This window comes from Pan paniscus, chromosome 13, assembly GCF_029289425.2.
Source record: "Pan paniscus chromosome 13, NHGRI_mPanPan1-v2.0_pri, whole genome shotgun sequence".
NCBI lineage: Eukaryota > Metazoa > Chordata > Mammalia > Primates > Hominidae > Pan > Pan paniscus.
Window position 1 is genome coordinate 124002430 of NC_073262.2, and position 22360 is coordinate 124024789.

General features: G+C 38.1%; 1 long non-coding RNA gene across 1 annotated transcript in view; it reads right to left on the minus strand.

Annotated features, from left to right (window-relative positions):
* Positions 1–22360, minus strand: part of LOC129397308 (uncharacterized) — a 126052-nt gene that overhangs the window by 95630 nt on the left and 8062 nt on the right. The window contains exon 2 of the long non-coding RNA XR_008624594.2: positions 16187–16376. This is a non-coding gene — a long non-coding RNA (uncharacterized LOC129397308). The remainder of the gene's footprint in view (positions 1–16186; positions 16377–22360) is intronic.

The window sequence follows — 22360 nt, forward strand, 5'->3', positions numbered from 1 at the left end:
CCTTTATAGTCCCCTTCCTTCACCTCTAACCCATGGCAACCTCTGATCTGTTCTCTGTCACTCTAGTTTTGTCTTTTGAGACTTTCATTTAAATAGAAGCATACAGTATGCAATATTTTGAAACTGCCTTTTTTCACTCAGAGTAATGCCTTTGAGATCCATCCAAGCTACTCCACCTATTAATAGTTTATTCCTTTCTATTGGTGAGTAGTTTTCCATTATATTGCTGTAGCATGGTTTGTAATCTAATCACCATTGACAGACATTTGTTTTTCTTGCAGTTTCTGATGATGATAAATAGAACTGCTGTCAACACTCATGCACAGGTTTTTGTGTGAACATAAGTTTTAATTTCACTTGAGTAAATACCTAAAAATGGGATACCTAGTCATATGGCAAGTGTATATTTTGCTTTACAGGAAACTGCAAAAATAATTTTCTAGAATGGCCATACAATTTTACACTCCCAGCAGCAATGGAGAAGAGTTTCAGTTGCTCCATATTCCACATCTTAACCACCATCTGGTATTGGCAGTATTTTTTTTTAAGTCATCCTAATAAGTGCAGTAGGAGCTCATCATCATTTTTAAAAAAACAAATATTTATTTTTTATTTTCTTCCTCTGAGAATCTACTTTATACTTTTACTAAAAATTTCTTCTGACTCCCCACTCTGTTCTAAGTGCTAGAGAATCTATGCTCTAAGGAAGATTAAACTCACTCCTTCGACATGTTTCTTTTCCCCTCATTTTTGGTCATCCCAACCTAATTGTAGACATGATTTCTCTTTCAGAAGGAGCAAACTCATTTGGGTGGGTAGTGCTGGAGAAGAAGCTGTTAATGGAGAGTGAATCACCTACTTGGAAGCAACACCCCTATTTGCCAGGAATCAGTCATGTTGATGCAGGTGTGTGTGTGGTGTTTTTGAAGAAGTAGAACTGGATTATCCCAGCAAAGTAGTGTACCTACAAATTATAGTACAAACCCAGGCTTGCTGTCTAAAGGAGATTTGTAACAAATAACAATGTATCTCAATATATGTTGACAATCTATACCATAATGGGATTACACAAGTAGCTAAACTTGAAAGTCAAATTGGCATTTGCATATCTAATTCTTGGGCTGAACCGTCTGTGGGCTAATTAATAATGATAATGAAAAGGGGGTATAATTTGGGATTTAATGCAAGGATATATTCTGAAAATTGCCAAGGCAGAGAGGGTGGAGAGGAGAAAAGTACAGAGGGAGATGGTGCTGAGAGACCAGCAAGAAATTAAATCTGGCTGCGGATCCAGTCCCTTGTTTTCCATTCTCTTAAAGTGGATTTTGCAGTAGCCTAAAAGTGAACACAGGAAAATTGGGGAAGAGGTGAGCTTTGCAGAAGTGTGGAGGTGAAAATGAGGAAATTGCTGTTATGACAACGTGCATGGGGTATTGTACAGAAAGTGTTTACATTTTATTCATTGGAGGCTTTCAAGTTTATAATATACAATTTAAAACTAGTCTTGAAGAGGGACAATTTGACAGCACTGTATAGGATAACTTAAGGGGAACTAGTTGGGAGGCTCTTGAAATAGTCTTCAACTAACCTTCATGCAGACTCTACTTTGTCCCTATATCCAGTCAATCTCAACTCATTTCTTGCACAGTCGCATCCTTCCTACCTTAACTAGCCCTTTGGAGCTTCAATCCTGGGTTATTCATGGTTCTAAATTTCCTAAATTATTCTCTACGGAAGAATGTTTGAAAAAATTATCTCATGTAGACACCATGCATACAGACAGTGAAGGGAAGTGCCTTAATAAGTTTTTCTCAACAATATTTCAATGTAAACCTTGGTTCCTACACCGTTATTTCCCATAAAAACAAGGATTCAAGTTCAGTGTGATGTGAATCAGTGAAGCCACTCAGGCACAGTTCACTTCTAGGGAGACGAGCTGCTGCTTTTCCCAACACAGCCCAGCAGCCGCCCAAAACCCTTCATACAGACTAAGTACCCTTCTCAGGGCTACTTTTTCTTGATGGATTTGAAGAGAGGGAGCTGCTAGAATCTAGATATTCCCAAGATCAGGACTCTGAGAAATACATAAACAAAGTCTATGACAATGATTAGACTCAAAATTCCTGAATGTAGCACAGGGCCTTTTACATAGTTACTTAAGGTGTACTCAATAACTTGAATTGGATCTCACCATCTAATTTGAGGTAACAGTTTTTCGTGCTCTATTTTCTTCTTTGCTATCAAAAAAAGTAAAAATGAGAAATTACAAGAAAAAAAGATTTTTGAAAGAGAAAAGCGCTAACAAACCAGCTGTAGAACTTTGAAACAGCTATAAAATGCTTGGTTCATGCGGACACAATTGTCACAGAGCCACATGGTGATGCCCCGCATGGTATGTGTATAAATCCCTGTGGGTGGTAAGTTTTTTGATACATAATCAAATCTACCTTTATTTAGAGTTCAGAGGAAAATTTTCCAACAGAAATCTGCTGATTGGCCGCCAAGATCAATTTTTCAATCACCCTTATTTTCTACCTTTAAGTAGCTAGAAGCAATATGAAAGAGAGAAACATTTGGAAACAAATCTTTGAGCCACCTTATCTTCATTAGGCCCTCTGTAATTACATACACTTGGTCAAGAATCTCATAATAACTTTAAAAACTCCAAAAGTCAGACATTGTTAATGCCCCTTTTTAGTATTATTTGATGTTACCAACCCTCACCCAGCCAGTGACCCCATCAATCAATAACTCAGTTATTCTACATTTTCTGAATGAATCTACCCATCTGACTGATTAAAAATGAATAAGCCAAAATCGATGTATTAATATCGGATAAAAACTGTGTTAGCATGGTCTTTTTAAAATATCCTAATGTAAAACTAACCCCATCATTTTGGAGGTGGAATGGCAGGCTCAACTTTAAAAAAGAAAAAAAAATGGTGTAAGATGAGTGAGCGAGATACCACATTAAGGAATACATTCTATGCCTCCACAGCTCATTTCTCTATCTAAAGCGGATATCACATCCAGTGCTGCTACACAAGATAACCTAACCAGTACCAGATTGACCTGACCAATCCACATTAGTAATGATGTCTAATTTTTCTACTCACTCAAGAGTATGTTTTTAATTGACTACATTTTTAACAGCTTTTACAGAATCAATTCTATCATCTTCAGTGTTTTGGCTACAAGATTGAGGAGGGAAAAAACCCTCCTTTCTGAAAAATTGGAGGATTTCTCATTATGTTTCCATTGTCAAAAACTGAGTTTGAAATTTTAGAAAAGTTGCAAAGAATTACACCGGTCTCATGCATTTCCTCCTTTTATTTAATCTCATTTGTCTCATATAATCATATATCTGCCTATAATTCATCAACAGTGTGATCAAGTGGAACCCTGGTGACGCCAGGGTAACTATACACTCACAAATATTTCTAGTCTTTGTGTCTGAGGCTACATGTGTAGACGTTTAGCATTTCCATTTGCACCAAGTCTTAGTGTCTCTGGATTATTGGATTCTAAAAGGAAAATTAAAGAGGGATGGGTTCTGAGTCTGCTACTTACTTGATACACAACCTTAGGCAGGACATCTTGAATCACAGTTTCTACTTCTATATATGTTGAGATAAGAGGAAGCTAGGAGATAAGATTACCTAGGATGCTAGGTAATCTTCAATCTTCCTTCCACCACCAGCAGTCAAGACCCCAAAGATAAGTTTCTTTTTTGTTGTCACCAATCACCTGTAGTTATTTACATGATTAGCCAAAAAGTCAAAAGACGGTTAGTTTCACGGCCGCATTCTCTTACTTGTGCTCCAGCTCCTGGTATCTCTAAATGATTTCCATGCATAGTTCATCAACCCTACGATGGTTCCCTAAACAAAATCTCACACTTAGCTCTTTGAAATTGTTGAATTCATCCTTTTTTTTTTTTTTTTTTTTTTACCACCCGTCTGCTCCCATTTCATAACCTTGAAAATAGCCAGGTGGCCTCCTTGCAATCACTTTGGATTAATTAGCCACTGTTTATTTGTAAGCATCAGGCCTCCCTACTACCACCATCTGCTTTTGTACTCAACGTTTCGCTATCACTGCTCAGTGTTACCGCTGATGAGGGTGTTTGGCCACCGGGGCAAGGTTTCAGCCAAACTTTAGGTCAGGTTTCTTCATGTTGATGCTCTGAACAAATATTTGTTGAAAAAAAGACTGCATTTTTTGAGAGAGGAAAAAAGTATAGACTCATGTAGAGTTTATGGTGTCTATTAAATTTAACAGAAATTAAATTTTACCTGTTTATATTAACTACCATTGCATTGACATAATAAAGATTAATATAGCATTTATAGTTCTTTTACTATCAGCTGCAATGAATGACTGTTCATAATTGGGCCAAACTTTTACCTTCTTGTCTCCAACTGGCCTTTGTAAATCTGAGAGGAAATTGTGAAATCGACTCTCAAAAAACTTCTTTTACTAGGAGAACACCCCTCAGCCTCTCCAAAGAGTTCCTGAGTGGACTTTGAGCTGGTAGACACAGCATGGTGGCTGCACACTGGAGGGGAAGGGTCTGTCCAGTGTTCTCAGAACAGTTTAAAGTATCCTCAAGAGCTGCATGGAAGGATGACCCTCAGGAAACGTTAGTCCCGCCCATCCTCAACGTGGCTCATGGTGTCAGTCCAAAAGAATTGCCTTTTCTACTCTCAAGAAACATGAAGCTAGAGTCCTCCCTAAAGGAGAAAGAGAGAGAGAGAAGAAATACTACATATATTTCTAACATTACACTTTTAAAAATACTTGACGGCTGAATAACTTATCCCGAGCCACTGCCCCCCAGATTATAAAACCATTTTGCCAAAAGTTGAAGGACTTAATATTTGCTCTATGTTTTGAGGTGTTAGAAGTTTTCTCCGTAAAGAATCAGGCCTCAACTAGCAGCCAATAGTGATTTTATGCTGCCTTCCAGAGAGCCTCAGCCGCAGTCCAGGAATTCAAACACAAGTGGAAGTGGGAACACAGCTTGTCTCAATATCAATAAACTTGTCCTTATAATGAAAGACAAGACTTGTTTGCCAGACCTATAAGGCAAACATATCTGTTTTGTGTACTGAAGAAAACTGGTCCATGGACAGTGTCACTAAATGAAGGCAGAAGCCTTTCATGCTGGAAAGGCCTAATGAGAACCGAGCGTTGCCTGATTTTACCAAATGCTCTCAGATGCCTGCCTTCAAAAGATTAACTGTTTTGTATCCACCAGCAGATTGCCCCTTTTTGGCTGGTCCTGAAACCTATTTAAGCTTTGCCAGTCCCCTTGCTGTGGCTTGATACCAAATCAAGACAAGCTGATTGACGCTGATTTGGGGTTTATGCAAACAAAGCAGGAAGAGTGCACAATTTTCCACATGATTTTTTTTTTTACGGAAAAACATCTGACCCTGGATAAGTTCATTTATAAGTGAAATCTTGAGGTTTATTTATTTATGTTTGTCAATTCCTTAAAGAGAAAGAGAGAGAGAAGTTTATTGTCTTTGCTGCCCAGTTTCATAAAACCACTCTAAAATGGAGCAAAGTGAGTTGTTTCCAACAAAAACAAAAACAAAACAAAAATGTTTAAGTCTCTATATGATATTGGTAAGTTTAGTTGGCTGGCATGAAGAAAATAACTTAATTAGGAAAAGGAACTAGGAAATTGCATTAATTTAGTGACTTAAGTATGAAAATTAAAGAGAAACCTGCACATTCTGCACATGTATCCCAGGGCTTAACGTATAATAAAAAATTTTTTTCAAAGAGAAAAAATATACATCAGCTAGATAAATTTTTTTATTCATAAAATATACAACTTTCTCGTTTTCTCTTTTGAAATCTGGAGAGTTTACAAGGGTTAAGCAGGAAGGGCTGACCTTGTTAGAAGTGAGAGTCTAAGTTCTCTGTGATAGGTTTATTCTCTTTGCCCGCTTGCCTAAGACATTCTCTTTAACATTCAACCCTTCTGTATTTCATCTCTTTTATTAGAGGCATAAAAAGCAGACACCAGATCCCTGAAGTTAAGATCATGATCGTTTATAAGTCCCACCTTGTGAAAGGGCTGCAGTTGGCTAGTGCAGCAGAGTGTCACAGATAGAGCATAGGCTTTGGGAGCAAAAGCCCTCATTTAAATTCGGGCTCAGGCATTACTTTCTGGTTGACTGCAGGAAACTGTTCAGCTGCAAAATGGGAATAATCACTCTCATCTCAGAAAGCCACTGGGAAGACTAAATGAGGTTTGATTTCATCCCTTGTGAGCTGTTACATGGTGCCTGATACAGGGGCCTTCTCTAGGCCCTGATTTCAGAGACAGCAGCGAGGCATGTATTGTTTTCTGTCATTTCACATGGGAGCAAATTAGAGATTCTCCTCTAATCCTCTTTTCCATAAGACTAGTCCATAGATCTTGTGCTCCTCTTCCAGCTATTGTTTAGAAGCAAATAGAGGGGATTTGTCCCCTTAAGTCATAAAAAAAGTTATTGGAGGTGCCTGAGAGACACAATAAGAATATAGTAAATACAGTATAGTATTAGCTGAAATAGGAGACATCAAAACAATAATACTTTGAGTTTTTCCTTTGTCCCACCTTAAAATAAGAAAAAAAAATGCTAGAAGCAGATTTCTCATGAATACAACGATACTCAAGTTTCTAAACCCTCACTTCCTAGACTCCTCCAAATCAGTATACTACTTTCAGGCTTAAGCGTATATCATTTTCCTTGAAGGAGGGCCCTCAAAATCATATAAGCTTCTAGTCACTTATACAACACCAAGATCCACCCTGCAAAAAATTATCTCTAATTAAGTAACCTCATCTTATTTCTGTTCCCTTTCCATACCAAAGTTTTGGTTCAAATTTTGAATGTGGAATCCAGAATCTGATGTGCAAAGCAAACAAAAGAAATGAGATTGCCTGATGAACTGAAAAACCCTTTGCGCTCCAAAACCACTGTGCACTCGGGAATAACAATAGATCACATTTAGGTATTCCTCATTCAATTATACAGCACTATTTTAAAGCATTCTAATTGACAAATAGCGTATACTCAAAAGAGTACATAAACCATATGTGAATAGCTAACTGGATTATTACAAATTGAAGACACTCTTGTAACTCCCACTCATGTCTAAATCTAGATCATTACCAACTCCCCAGAAAGCCCCGCTGTGCTGTCATTTGTGTATCTTCTCAAATGTTTTATTTGAAAAACTTCAACCCTTCAAAAAAGTTGAAATAGCACAATAAACACCTGCACACCTTTTAGTTAGTCATCAATTACTAATATTTGGCCACAGTTGCTAGCTCTTGTGCTCCCCTTCCCTGCTCTCTCGCTCCTGTTGAAGTACTTGAAAAGTACCATAATGAAACAGGAGAGTAGGATCTGGAGGCAGAGAACCTAAGGCTGATTCACACTGACTTCCTAGAACTAAATCAAAAGGAAAACCCCAACTTTCCATGCCCAAGTAACAAAAGGACCAGAGGCTCTTCCCTTTGCAACCCACCCCTTTTCTGCGTGACAGATGAAAAATTGAAAGTACCTCTGATTGGTCTCCTCCCATAACAAATCAGGCTGGTCGTGGGCCAAGTCTTTGTATAGGAGACTATACATAGGAGTCTAACTTTGCATAGGAGTAATTTCAGCCCCGATTGGTCACTTTCCACAACCAATCAGATGTTTCCATAGGGGGTGACTTTGTAACTTCACTTCAGCCTCTGATTGGTCACTTTCCACAATCTATCAGACTGATCGTGGGCCACTACTTCATTTACGTAGGGTGGGCACCAGGTAACCAATGGGAAACCTCTAGAGGGTATTTAAACTCCAGGAAATTCTGTAACCAGGCCGTTGAGCCACTTGCTCAGCCCACTGCCACTCTGTGGAGTGTGCTTTCGTTTTCAATAAATCTGTGCTTTTGTTGCTTCATTCTTTCCTTGCTTTGTCTGTGAGTTTTGTTCAATTCTTTGTTCAAAGCACAAAGAACCTGGACACCTTCCACTGGTAACAATAACCTTACTCCTAACCTCACTCTTAAAAATTACATATATTTCCAAAAAGCAGGCCATTCTCCTATATAATCATTATTATGACAAATGTTGATTCAGTGACATTGTCTAATATCAAATCTATATTTAAATTTCCCCAATTGTCCCCAAAACTTTATAGTTTTCTCCCTATCCAGGACCCAATTAGTATTTCTGTATTACTTCTGGTTTTTACGTGTCTTTAGTCTTCTTTACTTTTGAAACAGTCTTGCCACCATTTTCACCTTCAGGGCAGTGAAAACATAAACAATCTTACCGAATGTCCCAGAACTGGGTTTGAAAAGTGGATCTTCTGTTTTTCTTTGTTATTGCTTGTATTTGTTTCTATACCTGAGGACGGCTACCTCAAATGTTACAGGCAAGACAAGCCATATAATTTACGGGAGCAGTGCAAAATGAAAAGGCAAAGCCTCTTGCTCAAAAGGCAAGTGGAAATTGCTATTTAAGATCCTAAAATAGGCACGGCACAATGGCTCACACTTGTAATCCTAGCACTTTGGGAGGCTGAGGTAGAAGAATCATGTGAGCTCAGAAGTTAAAGACAAGCCTGGGCAATATGGCAAGACCCCATATATATACAAAAATTTAAAAATAAATTAGCCAAGCATAGTGTCACATGCTTGTGGTCCCAGCAACTTGGGAGACTGAGGCAGGAGGATCGCTTGAGCCCAGGAGGTTGAGGCTGCAGTGAGCTATGATTGTGCCACTGCACTTCAGCCTGGGTGATGGGCAAGACCCTGTCTTAAAAGAAAAGAAACTATATTAAAATATAAAGCTTTTACCTTTAAAAATGTTTTCTTACTATAAAACATAATGGACTGGTGGTACTATATGAGTACTACTGTAAACTTAATAAATTGTGGAAAAAAATCTGCTATTGTAATTTCAGGCAATATGATAAATACTAATAAACTCAATACTTTATTAATAATAAAGGTAATATGATAACTTGATTGGTCATAAGATTTTTCTGGCTATATTTTCTGCCTATTCACTTCTTAGGTCAATTAAATGTATGCTTTTAGCAACTTCATCTTCAATAAAATTGACAGCAATCGTTCTTGGCAAATGAAAGATCATAAATTATTTTTGATAATTTTTAATTTTGAGAAGGATATTTCTGAAGCAACTGTTACTAGAGTTATTATTTTATAGACTATGATAACATTAGGAGAAATCTTTAATAAATTATTTTGAAATATAAATTTTGATATATCTATAGCTGATGATTCTTGAGGTATAATTTTTCTAAAATGTTTAACTCTGTACAAAGCAGTTTTGTGTACATGTGAATTTAATTTTAAGTATAAATTTATATAATGGCATTGTAATGTTTCCTCTGACGATTTTTGTAATTCGTGGAGGTCATATAAGAAACTGAAAGTAGCTTCATGATTCCTGACCTGTTTGCAGGTTATATCACTGTAGCTTCTATTATAAGAAAATATTCATCTTAAAATTGTTTTCTTGTTAACAGTTGGTTCACCCCAAACTTCATATGGAAATAGGATTATTTTCCATCAAATGTGATGATCTTTAAATTTAATTTCTGTTTATAAGATTGTGGATATTTGGTTTGCAATGGTACAGTGGTTTTCAAACCCAGCACTATATGTACACACAGACACACACACACACATACATGTAAAAAATTGGGTCAGAGAAACAATTATCCTATTTTACGTTCTGGGATACATACGCAGGATGTGCAGGTTTGTTCCACAGGTAAACGTGTGCCATGGTGGTTTGTTGCACCTATCAACCTATCACCTAGGTATTAAGCCCAGCACGCATTAGTTCTTTTGCCTGATGCGCTACTCCCTGACAGGTTCCAGGGTGTGTTATTCCCCTCCCTGCATCTGTGTGTGGAGAAACAATTTTTTAAAAATCCATAGACAGTAGAAGTTGACTGCACTATTTATCCTATTAGATAAAACTGATATCATATTTCCCTGTACTCCATCAAAAAAACTAAGAATTATGATGAATATATACATGGATATATTCATACTTACATTATCAAATAAAAAGAAAAACGTCTCACAAATTAGGTCAATGAATTTCCCACTGTGGATAGGAGCTATGAGGCCAAATGCAGATATATTTTCTTAGCCTAATTTTTGTTTGCAATATGAATTGCTTCTTTCACATTATGACATCTATCTCCAACACCTTCATCTTCCTTTCCTTCCAACCCCCAAACTTCCATTTAGCACAAATACTATACAATTGGCTGCACAAATTCAATATTCAACAGCTATAATTAGGATCAGGAGAAAGAAATGAAGCCATATTTTTCTTTAAAAAAAAAACTACAGCTGAATTCATTTTACTTAGCAGCAATTAAAACACATTTGTGAATTTATAAATATTTTGTAGCATGGTTCTGCAAGTGTTTCTAATTTAAGCAATGACAGGTGCTTGTTGTTTAAAATAAATAGCAATCCTGGGGTCTTTTACTTAGGATGCAAAAATGTGGAATAACTAGATTGAGTGCCAGCTAAATTAAAAATAAATAAATTCTGCTATTTCCTGCTTAGTGAACTCTGACATGCGTCAGAGTAGCAGGTGAAGAAGTGCCTACTACGTGCCAGGTGCTATGTTATTTAGTTGCATTTAATCATCAGAAAAATTCTGAACCTTAGTTGTTAATAGCCTCATGTTATAAGTAAGGAAACTGAGCTTAGAACGGATAAATAACTTAGCCAAGATCATATTGCCAAGAAGTGGTAGAGATGAAGTTTAAGCACAAAGTCAGACCCTTTCCCGTGGGAGTAGTTGCTGGTGTTGATCCTTGTCTTTGCCAACCACAGCTCAGCTGAATACCTGCAGGAGCTATCACAGTACAGCAATACCAGTCTTACATGCAGTTTAGGAAGAGGAAGAATTGTGGGTTTCCAGTGAATGGGGATCTAAATGTCTTTCTGTGTTCATTTTTAGGAAGCAATTGAAAGATTAAATTTTAAGCTCTGAAGTCAGACTGTTTGCATTTGAATCCCACCTCAGCCACTTCTTAGATTATGAATTTGGGTAGGTTTCTTAGCTACTCAAAGCCTTGGTTTCCCCTTGATAAAATGAGGATGCAATCATCATCTACCCTACAGGACTGCATTGCGGATAAAGTCAAATGATGAGTAGAATTCAGTGAGCACACTGCCTGGCACATTATGAAAGCTCAATAAAACTTGGATATTATGATGCTGTTTAATATAAAGCGATCTTTGGGAGCATGCCCTGCCTCCAAATATGGTGTCTACTCAAGAGCCACACCCGAAGTCACAATAGGACAAATTCAGTCTTAGAAGTCACTAGGTCCTATAGCCTTTTAAAGAATCAGTTCAAGCATCATTTCTCCCAAGAATATTTCCTAGATATTCCATACATGTTTGTCTAGCATTCTGCTTATCGGAATATACACAATATTTAAGTAAACTTTATTCTGTAACAACATATTATGATGTTTACTTTTGTGGCTTTTGCCTTACCTAGTCTGCGTGCTTTCTGAGGGCAGAAATTCTTTCTGTCTTACCCATCTCTGGACACAGTTAAGACTTTTGGCCCTTGCCCTAACTTGCTGACACAGGGTCTTACCTCTGCAGAGCTGTTCCTCTCCCTGCAAAGAATTTCTGAGAGTCCCCAAAGTGCTGTTCCATCTGCTCATCACCGTGGTCTTGCTAAGGTCTGTGGGGCATGGCTACCTCTCTTTCTGGATATCACTTCCTTTTTCTACCACTGGTAATTCCTCCCAAGTGCTGCTAGAGCAGCTCTTGGCATCCAAATTGAGCAGTATTCTGTGAAAAAGTGTGGAAGAATCTTCTCTGTTTGTGTTTTGCTTTGTTCTAGGGTTTCCCAAAGTAGTAGTGGAGTACAAATGGTGGAAAAATGGGAGTGGTCCACCCTAGGTGAAGGCAATAGAGGGTATGTGTCTGCAGAGAATTTGAAAATAATAAAACTAACTTGAAGTCAGTCTGCTTTTTACTACCACTATGTGCCAATCAATCAATCAAACAGTGATGGTAGTAAACTACCCCTCTCTGGAAAAAAGAAAACCTTTAGTTGATCTAATTTATAAACAATTGCTGTAGTTACTGAGCTTTTAATAACAACAGCAGCAATAATACAGGCTTCAAATGATCAAGTTTTGTTACTTATACCTTAATATACATGGCATTCTACATGGAAGTTAACTCAGAGCACTCTCAGTAGTACAGACAGTTTCCAGATATACAGGCTCAGCTATATAATTTCCTTTGAAGAGAAAGGAATGGTTTGGAATAGGTCCAACTCATCTTGGGTGGAGTTTATGTCTCTAATCCCTTGAATACTACATATTACTCAGTGTAAACAATAGATTCAAAATAATGATGGCATGTTGATTGTAAAGATGAAGAGACAGAACCTGACTTACTTCAACTCTGTCATTCTGTATGATCTCTTAGAGGTTTTATGTTTGAAATTTTAAAACGGCAAAGCATAGTACACATTTTGAGTCAGTTCAGTAAGTGCAAATTTTAGTTCATCCATTGAATATTTTACTGAATTTTAATATTAAACTGAAATTTTAAAATTCTTTTTGAACTAAAGAATGAATCAAGAAAATAATGGTTATTAGTACATGATTATGACTAGCAATAATTTTTAGAATAGGAAAGAGGAATCTTAAAAAGTAATCTGCTCTGTGCTCTGAGTGTCAAATATATTATATATGCCATGACAAGCATGATCTCTGGGCCACCATATTTTACAAATTTAGAGTAATCTTGCAGATACCAAAAACCCCAATTGTGATGATTAATTTTGCACGTCAACTTGGCTAAAGGATTTGCAGACAGCTGGTAGGTGTGTGTGTATGTGAAGTTGTTTATGGAAGAGACTTGCATTTGAATCAGTAGATCTAGTAAAGAAAATTGCCCTCACCAGTGATGTTTGGCATCAACCAGTCTGTTGAGAGCATGGATAGAAGATAAAGGCAGAGAAAGCATGGATTCTCTCTCCTTTATTGAGTTGACACATCCATCTTCTCCTGCTCTCAAACATCGGAGCTCCTGATTCTTAAGCCTTCTGACTAACATACCAATATTCAGACCAGAGACAGTGAAATGTAAACTGGAGTCAGAGAACAAAACTCTTGCTTCTAAATCAAGTGTGTCCTGCTCCCCATATTCCTCCATTCTCAAGGCTTTTTAGGATCTAGCACAAAGATTCTTGAGGGGCCTGTTCCACTGTTGCTCCCACATGCACAGATATGTAAACACATGGCCATGTATGCCACTTAGACTTAAGCTGGGACCCTTCCACTTTTGTAATACCAGGTCAGGTACTGAGCCCAAACAGAGCAGATATACAGTGATTGTGAAATGGATAAGTGAAGAGATAAAATGTGTGACATTAAACTACACCAACACGATGGTGTTTAATCTGATCTACTCTTGACTGGATGAGGAAAGGGAAAAGAGAAGGATGAGCATCAGGGAGGTAGCAGAAAAGTCAAGGAAAGGATCAGTAAGTGTGCTGCAAAGACTGGGGAAGCTTAGATCATGTCTCAGGCTGACCAGGCTAGAGCCTGAGTGGAGTTTAATTCCAGACACTGTTCCTCCAAATGCAGGAGTGGAGCAACAGGAGAAGTCCCTTTATTGTTGCTTTTCTATTCCCATAGCACTTTGGGTTTTATGCTTTGCAACCATTAATTATTTTTTCCTCAAGGCACTCTGGTGAGACCTCACAAGCCAGGAAACACACGCAACAAGATCAAGTGCCTTGCCAGGCCTGCAGAGCACTTCCGAGAGCGTAAGGATAACTGGCCTCATAGTTTCCCCTCCTGTGCTCAGGTCCCCATGGCCCTCTCCTAAGCCTTTCCTGCTAGAGGTAAAGAAATACTGTGTGGCCTCCAGGAGCCATCAAAGATGTGAATCTACTCACTTGTGCTTAATAATAATTGAAGACCTTCCGGAAAATGACTTTAGCTTTTTGAAAGTAATTTAAGGTGAGAAAAGAAAAAAGAAGATTTAAATATAAAATGTTGAGTCCTGACTTAATTTTTCCTTTCTTAGGTAACTGGGGATTAGGCAAGATGGTATTGAACCCGTCATTTTGAACCTGAGGATATTTGGTTCTTTAATCTATCAATAGGGCAAGCAGTTAATACTCAGCAAAAAGGATTAAGACTTCAGAATTCTATGGAGACTGCCAACCGTTAGCCTCCCTGTTGTTTGAGCTGTGGCATCACTCACTACCTCCAGAGTCCCTCCTACAACCCTGATGCCACCCTCAGGGGGATTCAGGAAGGCTCAGGCAGCTCCATGTGCCCCTTTTAGATTACCATGTCTGTAGCCAGAGCCCCACCCACTTCACTCCTACAAACGGACCTAAAACAGTCCCCAGAAATGCTATAATCAGAATTTATGATGTATCTTTATCTAAAAGGCCATCACAGCTAATGTGATCATGCTTTAATATCTCTATTTACGTAAGCTACTTCCAGGAGTTCAAGATTCAAGGTTATCTTACTACTTGAGTTTTTATTCTTCTGTGGCCCTAATCCTACCTGGTCTTCTATCACTCCCTGGCCTCCCAAACCCATTTGCTCTTTTATCTGGAGTTGAATCTATTATTGGCCAAATTCTTTAACCTCAACATTTCCTCCAAGTGGAATCTGACTACTGTCTGAGGGCACTACTTCTCCAACAGCCCTCACCAGCAATGATGTTTTTCTACTGCTCCCATGTTCCCTGGAGCCTGGACATGAGGTAGCATTTTCCTTGCTCCTCTTGGCCACTTCCACCCATTTTCCCACTCCTCCTTTCTCAAACTCGCAGGCTTCTCTGAGCCCCATCTATTAGGCAGCACCATTCACTACCCCTCCTTGTGGTGCTTGTCTAACAAGTGTCCAATTAGACCTCCATATTTAATGAAAATGTTAGGACACAGGTCACTGCCTTTCTTACCAAAATGAATCCTCCTGTCATCATTCTTCACAGCTTCAACATCTGACAAGAGGATTCACCTATTACCCTGGCCTATCACTTTTAGCTACAGTTCTTTTAGTTCACTTTAGCCATCAACTCTCATAATCTTAACAGTTTGGTTCACATAATTACCCATAACTGTATTACCTCCTTTATCTTGATTTCAAGTATTGTACTATCTGACCATCAGCTCTATCTTTCCAGCTCACATATCCTAACACTTCTCCCGTTCTAACATTTCTTTGATCTTCATTGGAACTCTAAATCTATTGACTTTGACATACCTGTCAGCCCTCCTAGTGTCCTCATATCTTTCCTTACCTAACGTAGATTCCATAGATCACATAGTTTTTAATGGATCAGGAATTGGAGAGAGGTTGGATAGTTCTCCTTTTGGTCTCTCATGAAGTTGTAGAAAAGATGTCAGTGAGAACTACAGTCATCTGAAGTTTGGACTGGGACTGGAGGATGTTTCCAAGTTGGCTCAGTCACATGGCTGTTGGCAGGAGTCTTCATTTTCTCACCATGTGGACCTCTTCATGACGCTGCCTGAGTATCTCCACAAAAGGGCAGTTGACCTCCCCCAGAGTGAGTGATCCAAGAAGAAGAGAAAGCAGGAAACTACAATGCCTTTTATGCCCTAGTCTTGGAAGCCACGCACCACCACATCTACCATATTCTATTTGTTAGAAAGCACGTCATTAAGGCTGGGCGTGGTGGCTCACGCCTGTAATCCCAGCACTTTGGGAGGTTGAGTCTGGCAGATCACTTGAGGTCAGGGGTTTGAGACCAGCCTGGCCAACATGGTGAAACCCCTTCTCTACTAAAAATACAAAAATTAGCAAGGCATGGTGGTGAGTGCTTATAATTCCAGCTACTCAGGAGGCTGAGGCAGAAGGGGGAGTCACTTGAACCCGTGAGGCAGAGGTTGCAGTGAGCTGAGATCGCACCACTGCACTGCAGCCTGGGCAAACAAAAATAAATGTCTAAAAATAAATAAATAAATAAAAGAAAGAAAGTCATTAAGTTCAGTGTACACTCAAAAGGAGAAAAATTAGTCTCCACCTTTTGAAGACAGGAGTGTCAGGGAGTTTGTGTACATATTTAGCAGAACCACACCATTTTACAGATAAGAAAATGTATGTACCTGGGGGTCAAATAACTTGGCTGTGGTCACGCAGTCTCAAACACGAAGGAATTTTTTATCTTGCCATGTAAAGTCCTGATCAGTGGATACTTCAAGTAGCAGCTCAAAGACTCAGTATGCGTCCATTTTTTTGGATCTACTATCTTCAGTCCATGGCTTTCAAGGTTGAAATTTTTGTCTGCATCAAGCCCTGGAAGGGAAAAATATGAAGAATTGAACATGTGAAGTTTTTATAGGTCAGGCTTTGGAATGACAAAATATTATTTCTGCTCAAATTCCACTGGCTAGAGCTCAGTCACATGGCTACAACTGCCTGCAGGGAACGTTAGAAAATGTACTCTAGCGGTGTGCTTAAGGAGAAGAGGAAATAGGTCTGGTGGGAATTTAGTAGTCTCAGGCCACACACAAATCCCATGCTCGTACTAATAGCCACTGTGATGTGAAAATATGGATATTTATGTGTTCATGAGGAAAGTGTGTCAGATGGAAGTGCAGGTAGGATCACCAGCAACTTTCACAAATAGAAGTTTTGTGACTTTTTAAGATAAAATGGCAAAACAGTATCATACATTCAGATTGCTTCTATGCTTTTTATTGTTATTCATCTGTTTGTTGATTGAAACCACCGCTGGATACACATATTTATTCCATTATATGACTAAAGATATGTTTTGTAGGACATCCAATATATAATCATATATATATATATATATATATATATATATATGGGATTTTTCATCATAACATGGAAATTAGGTTCATTTGGAGCTTTACTGTAGAATTACCTAGAAAATGAATCCAATCTTCCACTTCATCTTACAAACAACAATGTCCAAAACCTCTGGATACAAATGAATCTGTGCTAGTTCTCCTGTTTGCTCTGGAGTTGAGCACCCTGCAAAATCTCCCCCAAGTATCTCTTAGATTTTCAGGGGTGGTAGCATCTTGTTGTGCTCAGCAACAAGTATACCCCCACTCCACTGACCCAACCTCTCACCAAGGCACCAAGCCACTGACTGTAAGCAAGAAACCTCTGGAGGAATGCGGTTCCACTGTGCTCATCAGTTCTCCACTGACAGCTACCCTAATCCCTGAGAATGCCAAAGCATTCTACTCATGGGTCTACTATTTGAACTCTCAAACTCATGAAGTATTTCATAAACACATGTACTTTTTTTCCGGTTTCAGCACTTTGGGTAGATAATAATATTGTTCAGGCAATATTAACTCCTCCCTCCCTCCTGACAGGAGAATATGTTCTCACCCATTCATGTTGGTCTTATACATGTGACTTGCTTTGACCTCACAGTGGGCAGAAAATACCTCCCTCACCCCTTGAACTTGAGCATGACCCTTGACTTGTTTTCACCAATAGGATATTAGTTGATATGACATACACAGGAGCTAGAAATGTGCATGTGTGTTTCAGCTTAGTCTATCACTCGCCTACTTTTGCCATGAGAATAACACACCTCATGGAGCATCTGGTCGAAAAAGGTTAAGAAACACATGATATACACCTGGACTTAAACTGCAGAGCTAAGTCAGACAAACCCAGCCTACATCACCTGAACTCCAGTCAAGCCATGGGTGTGTGAGAGAGAAATAAATGCTTATTGCTGTATGCACTCCATTTTAGGGTGGTTTGTATGCAGTGTTTATGTGGCAATATCTGACTGCTATACTCTACCTTGGTCTCAAAATCAGTCCCTCAGGCTGAGACGTGGGAGTAAACATCAGTCTCTCCATTCCAAAGCTTTTCCTTCCCCTCTGTGCCCCTCAGACACTCCAGGACCAAACCAATCGAAATGAAACAATGACCTGAATCCAATATGGGACTCATCTAGGATATCTTGGCATATTTGACTAATAGTGACCAGCCCATGTTCCACATGAGTCCTCTTGTAGAATTTCTTTAAAAATAGCATTTGGAAATTAAGCTTCAGAACAAGTTTTCACTACCACCCAAAGATGCAGGCTTAACATTTCCTTTTAGAGAGAAGTTTACTAAATTGATTTTTTTCTATTTAATTAGGCTCTTGTGAATCACAGATCTTTCACATAAGTGAACTTACCCTGCAGGGTTAGTGGTATCTTTTCTGGCAAATATTTTACAAAGAAGGCATTTGTCTCAGAAATAAACATTTAATTTGGATGAATTTTCATAGCCACAGTGCTTGATTCTGATGAAAATGTTTACTAGCAGCATTTCTGCTTTAGAACGATTTGTTTCTATTATGTTGACAGAAACAAAATTTGGTTGGTTGTTGTTTGGGATGTGAAATGGTTTTGTAAGCATTTCAGCTTGATGCCCAGGCAGGCAGTCACAATATTTCTTCTTCAAATAAATGGGAGCCACCATTTTTCTATTCATTACTTCAATAAGAAAAGTTTAGCTGGTGAAAGGATTGGCAAAAAACTGCATCATAAAAATCCTGAAGTAAATTGCAACAAAACTTAGTACACTGTAAATATTTCTGCAAAGATTTGGGCAATCTTTTCTTTCTATAAATACTTGTCTGCACAACAAAGGAAACGAAAAGTCAAAGGAGAAAATTGTGTTATTTATAGTTGGGAACAGCAAATGTTATTGAATTCAGCAGAACCATATTGTGTGCTTCATGGGTTATACATAAGGTGGAAAAGTGGAATAGAATTTCATGCAAACATATTAAGCAACATAGAAGCGACTTCTGTAATTAAATCATATTTTTAATCATCAAAATTGAAAATAAGAGAAAACAACTTCTGAAGAAATCCAGGGTCAATCAGCTAAATAAACTAAAGTCATTCAGTCAACTAGCATTGATTAGATTTTAGCAAGATGGAATTGACTTTGCTCCAACTCCACCCACTTCACAAACTAATTAAAAAAGCACATCAGAGACATCTTCAATCAGCTTAGGAAGATAAGTGGGCTTCAAAGCAATCAACTGCAAAACTCTGTCAAGAATAGCAATAGATTCTCAAAGAACTTCGGAGAGCTTTCCCAAAGTTACTCAAGTCAATCAGAAGAACAAAACCCTCAGGACCACATGCTCATAATTTTGGGGAACATTTTTGGACAATGTATCTGACTGAAAAGAAAGGGAAACACACACCAGCGGAGCACATATTAGCATCCAACGTCTCACTTGACTTCAGTCCACCCAAATACGCATTAAGCAAGAGTAATAACAATGCTTGGATCAAAGGGCTTGAAGGGTTGTTGGACAAATCATTTTAAATGTCTAGAAATGTACAATCACACATAGTCCTTAAATAAAAGAGAGGATTATTAGATTACCTTTTGCAAGGACCACTGTCTGCAGATCAGTAAAAGACCTTGCATCACGAGTGCTTCGTTCTCTTTGTTCTCCAAAGCACCACAGAACATTTTGTTCATTTTTGAATAGAGTGAGGAATAAAAAAAATCACTTTGGTTCATTCCACGGCACTAGAAATGCTTTCTTTCAATGTATTTTCATTCCCAAAGTACTGTCAGTCTAATTTCTCTTTTTTTGTAAAATAAAAATTTCTAAAGTATATGATAATCATACAAATGTATGACAATAAATGATAAGATATGAAAGCACTTAGTGCCCCATTATATTTGTTATTTTTTGTTTGTTTCTTATTTTTTATCTGACTGTATTTTGTACCCCTTAACCAACTTCTCTTCATTCCCCACTCCTCCATCTCCTTCCCAGTCTCTGGTAACCATCATTCTACTCTCTACCTCCATGAGATCCACTTTTTAAACTCCCATATACAAGTGAGAACATGCAATATTTGTCACAGAAAGCCTGGCTTATTTCATTTAACATAATGACCTCCCATTCCATCTGTGATGGGATTTTTTTCTTTTTATGGCTGAACAATATTCTATTGTGTATACATATACACCACATTTTCTTTATCTGTTCATTCATTGATGGACACAGGTTAAATCCACATTTTGGATATTGTTAATAGTGGTCTTAGACATGAAAGTGCAGATATCTCTTTTATATACTGATTGATTTTCCTCGGATGTATACCCAGTAGTAGAATTGTTGAATCATGTGGTAGTTCTATTTTTAGTTTTTTGAGGACTCTCCATACTATTTTTCATAATGGCTCTGCTAATTTACATTCCCACACAGTATGTAAGAGTTTCTCTTTCTCTGCATCCTCACTAGAAGTTATTTTTTATCCTTTCGATAATAGCCATTGTAACTGGGGTGAGATGACACCTCATTGGGGTTTTGATTTGCATTTTCCTTATGATTAGTAATGTAGAGCATGTATTCATATACCTGTTGGCCATTTGCATGTCTTCTTTTGAGAAATGTCAATTTAGGACTTTTGTTTATTTTCTAATTGGGATCTTTCTTTTTGCTATTGAGTTGTTTGAGTTTCTTACATATTCTGATTATTAAGGTCTTGTCAGAGGGACATTTGCACATATTTTCTCCCATTCTGTAGGTTGTCTTTTCACTCTGTTGATGATTTTGTTTTTTTTTTTTTGCTGTGCAGGCACTTTTTAGCTTGACATAATCACATTTATCTATTTTTACTTTTGTTGCCAGAGCTTTTGAGATCTTACCCAATGAATCTTTGCCCAGACCAATGTTCTGTAACATTTCTCCAGTGTTTTCTTTTAGTAGTTTTCTAGCTGCAGGACTTACATGTATGTCTTCACTCCATTTTGTGCTCATTTTGCATATGGTGAAAGAAGAAATCTAGTTTCATTTTTCTACATATAGATATCCAGTTTTCCCAGCACCATTTATTAAAGAGACTGTCCTTTCTTCAATGTATGTTCTTGGCACCTTGGTCAACAATGAGTTTGTTGTAAGTGAATGAATTTATTTCTCGGTTCTCTATTCTGTGCCATTGTTCTATGTCACTATGTCTGTTTTATACCAGTACCACGCTGTTTTGATTACTATAACTTTATAATATAATTCAAAATAAGGTACTGTGATGTCTCTGCTTTTGCTGTTTTTGTTCAGGATTTCTTTAGCTATTTTGGGTGTTTTGTGGTTCCATACAAACTTTAGGATTTTTTTTTTCCTATTTTTGTGAAATGATGGATCTCTACAAGGAAAACTATACAACACTGATGAAAAATAACTGAAAAAGAAACACACAAAAAATGAAGAGCTATCCCATGCTCATGAATTGCAAAGCTTAATATTGTTAAAATGTCTATCCTACCCAAGGTGACCTACAAATTCAAGGCAAACCCTATCAAAATACCAATGACATTCTTCACTGGAAGTCTAATTTTTTAATGAAAGATATCTATCTACCTACTCAAAGCTCTATTCTGCTGACAGTCTTAGGTAATAGATTCAAGAAAAACCTGAAAACAGAACTTTCTTTCCTTTAACCCTTAGATAAAAACAAGAAGAAGAGGAAGAAGAAGGAGAAGAAGAAGAAGAGGAAGAGGAAGAAGAAGAGGAGGAGGAGGGGGAAGAGGAAGAAGACAAAAAGAGAGAAAAGGTACAGCATAACATTTATGTATTTTGAGGTGTAGTCTTGCTCTGTTGCCAGGCTGCAGTGCAGTGGCGCAATCTTGGCTCACTGCAACCTCTGCCTCCTGGGTTCAAGTGATTCTCCTGCCTCAGCCTCCCGAGTAGCTAGGACTACAGCCACACACCACCAGGCCCAGCTAATTTTTGCATTTTTAGTAGAGACAGGGTTTCACCATGTTGGCCAGGATGGCCTCTATCTCTTGACCTCGTGATCCACCCGCCTCAGCCCCCAAAGCGCTGGGATTACAGGCATGAGACATGGCACCTGACCAGGAGGTGACTTTCTATATCTATATGGTGTTGGTTTCATGCTGACTTGCTGCTTTCCAGTGACAGTCATTTCTTCTTTCTTCCACTTCCCCACACACATTGCTTCATTGTATTTTTTTCTCTCTCTGACTTCTATCTTCAATGTCTCTTTATTCGCAGATCAAGTCTTTACTCAGGATTATAGTTGCTTTATATGTGTGAAAATAGTTTTAAACCACTCCAAAAATAATAAATATACTTCTATCAAATACCGTGACTCAGTGATTGTGAGGCCACATCCAGAAATAGTTAGGACAGGTGAGGTAATGGGAGCCACTCAGGATGCTTCAGGACCACAGCCATTTACCAGCTATCATGGAATTACTTAGATATTGTAACAACAGCTACAGCAGTACCAGTGTGT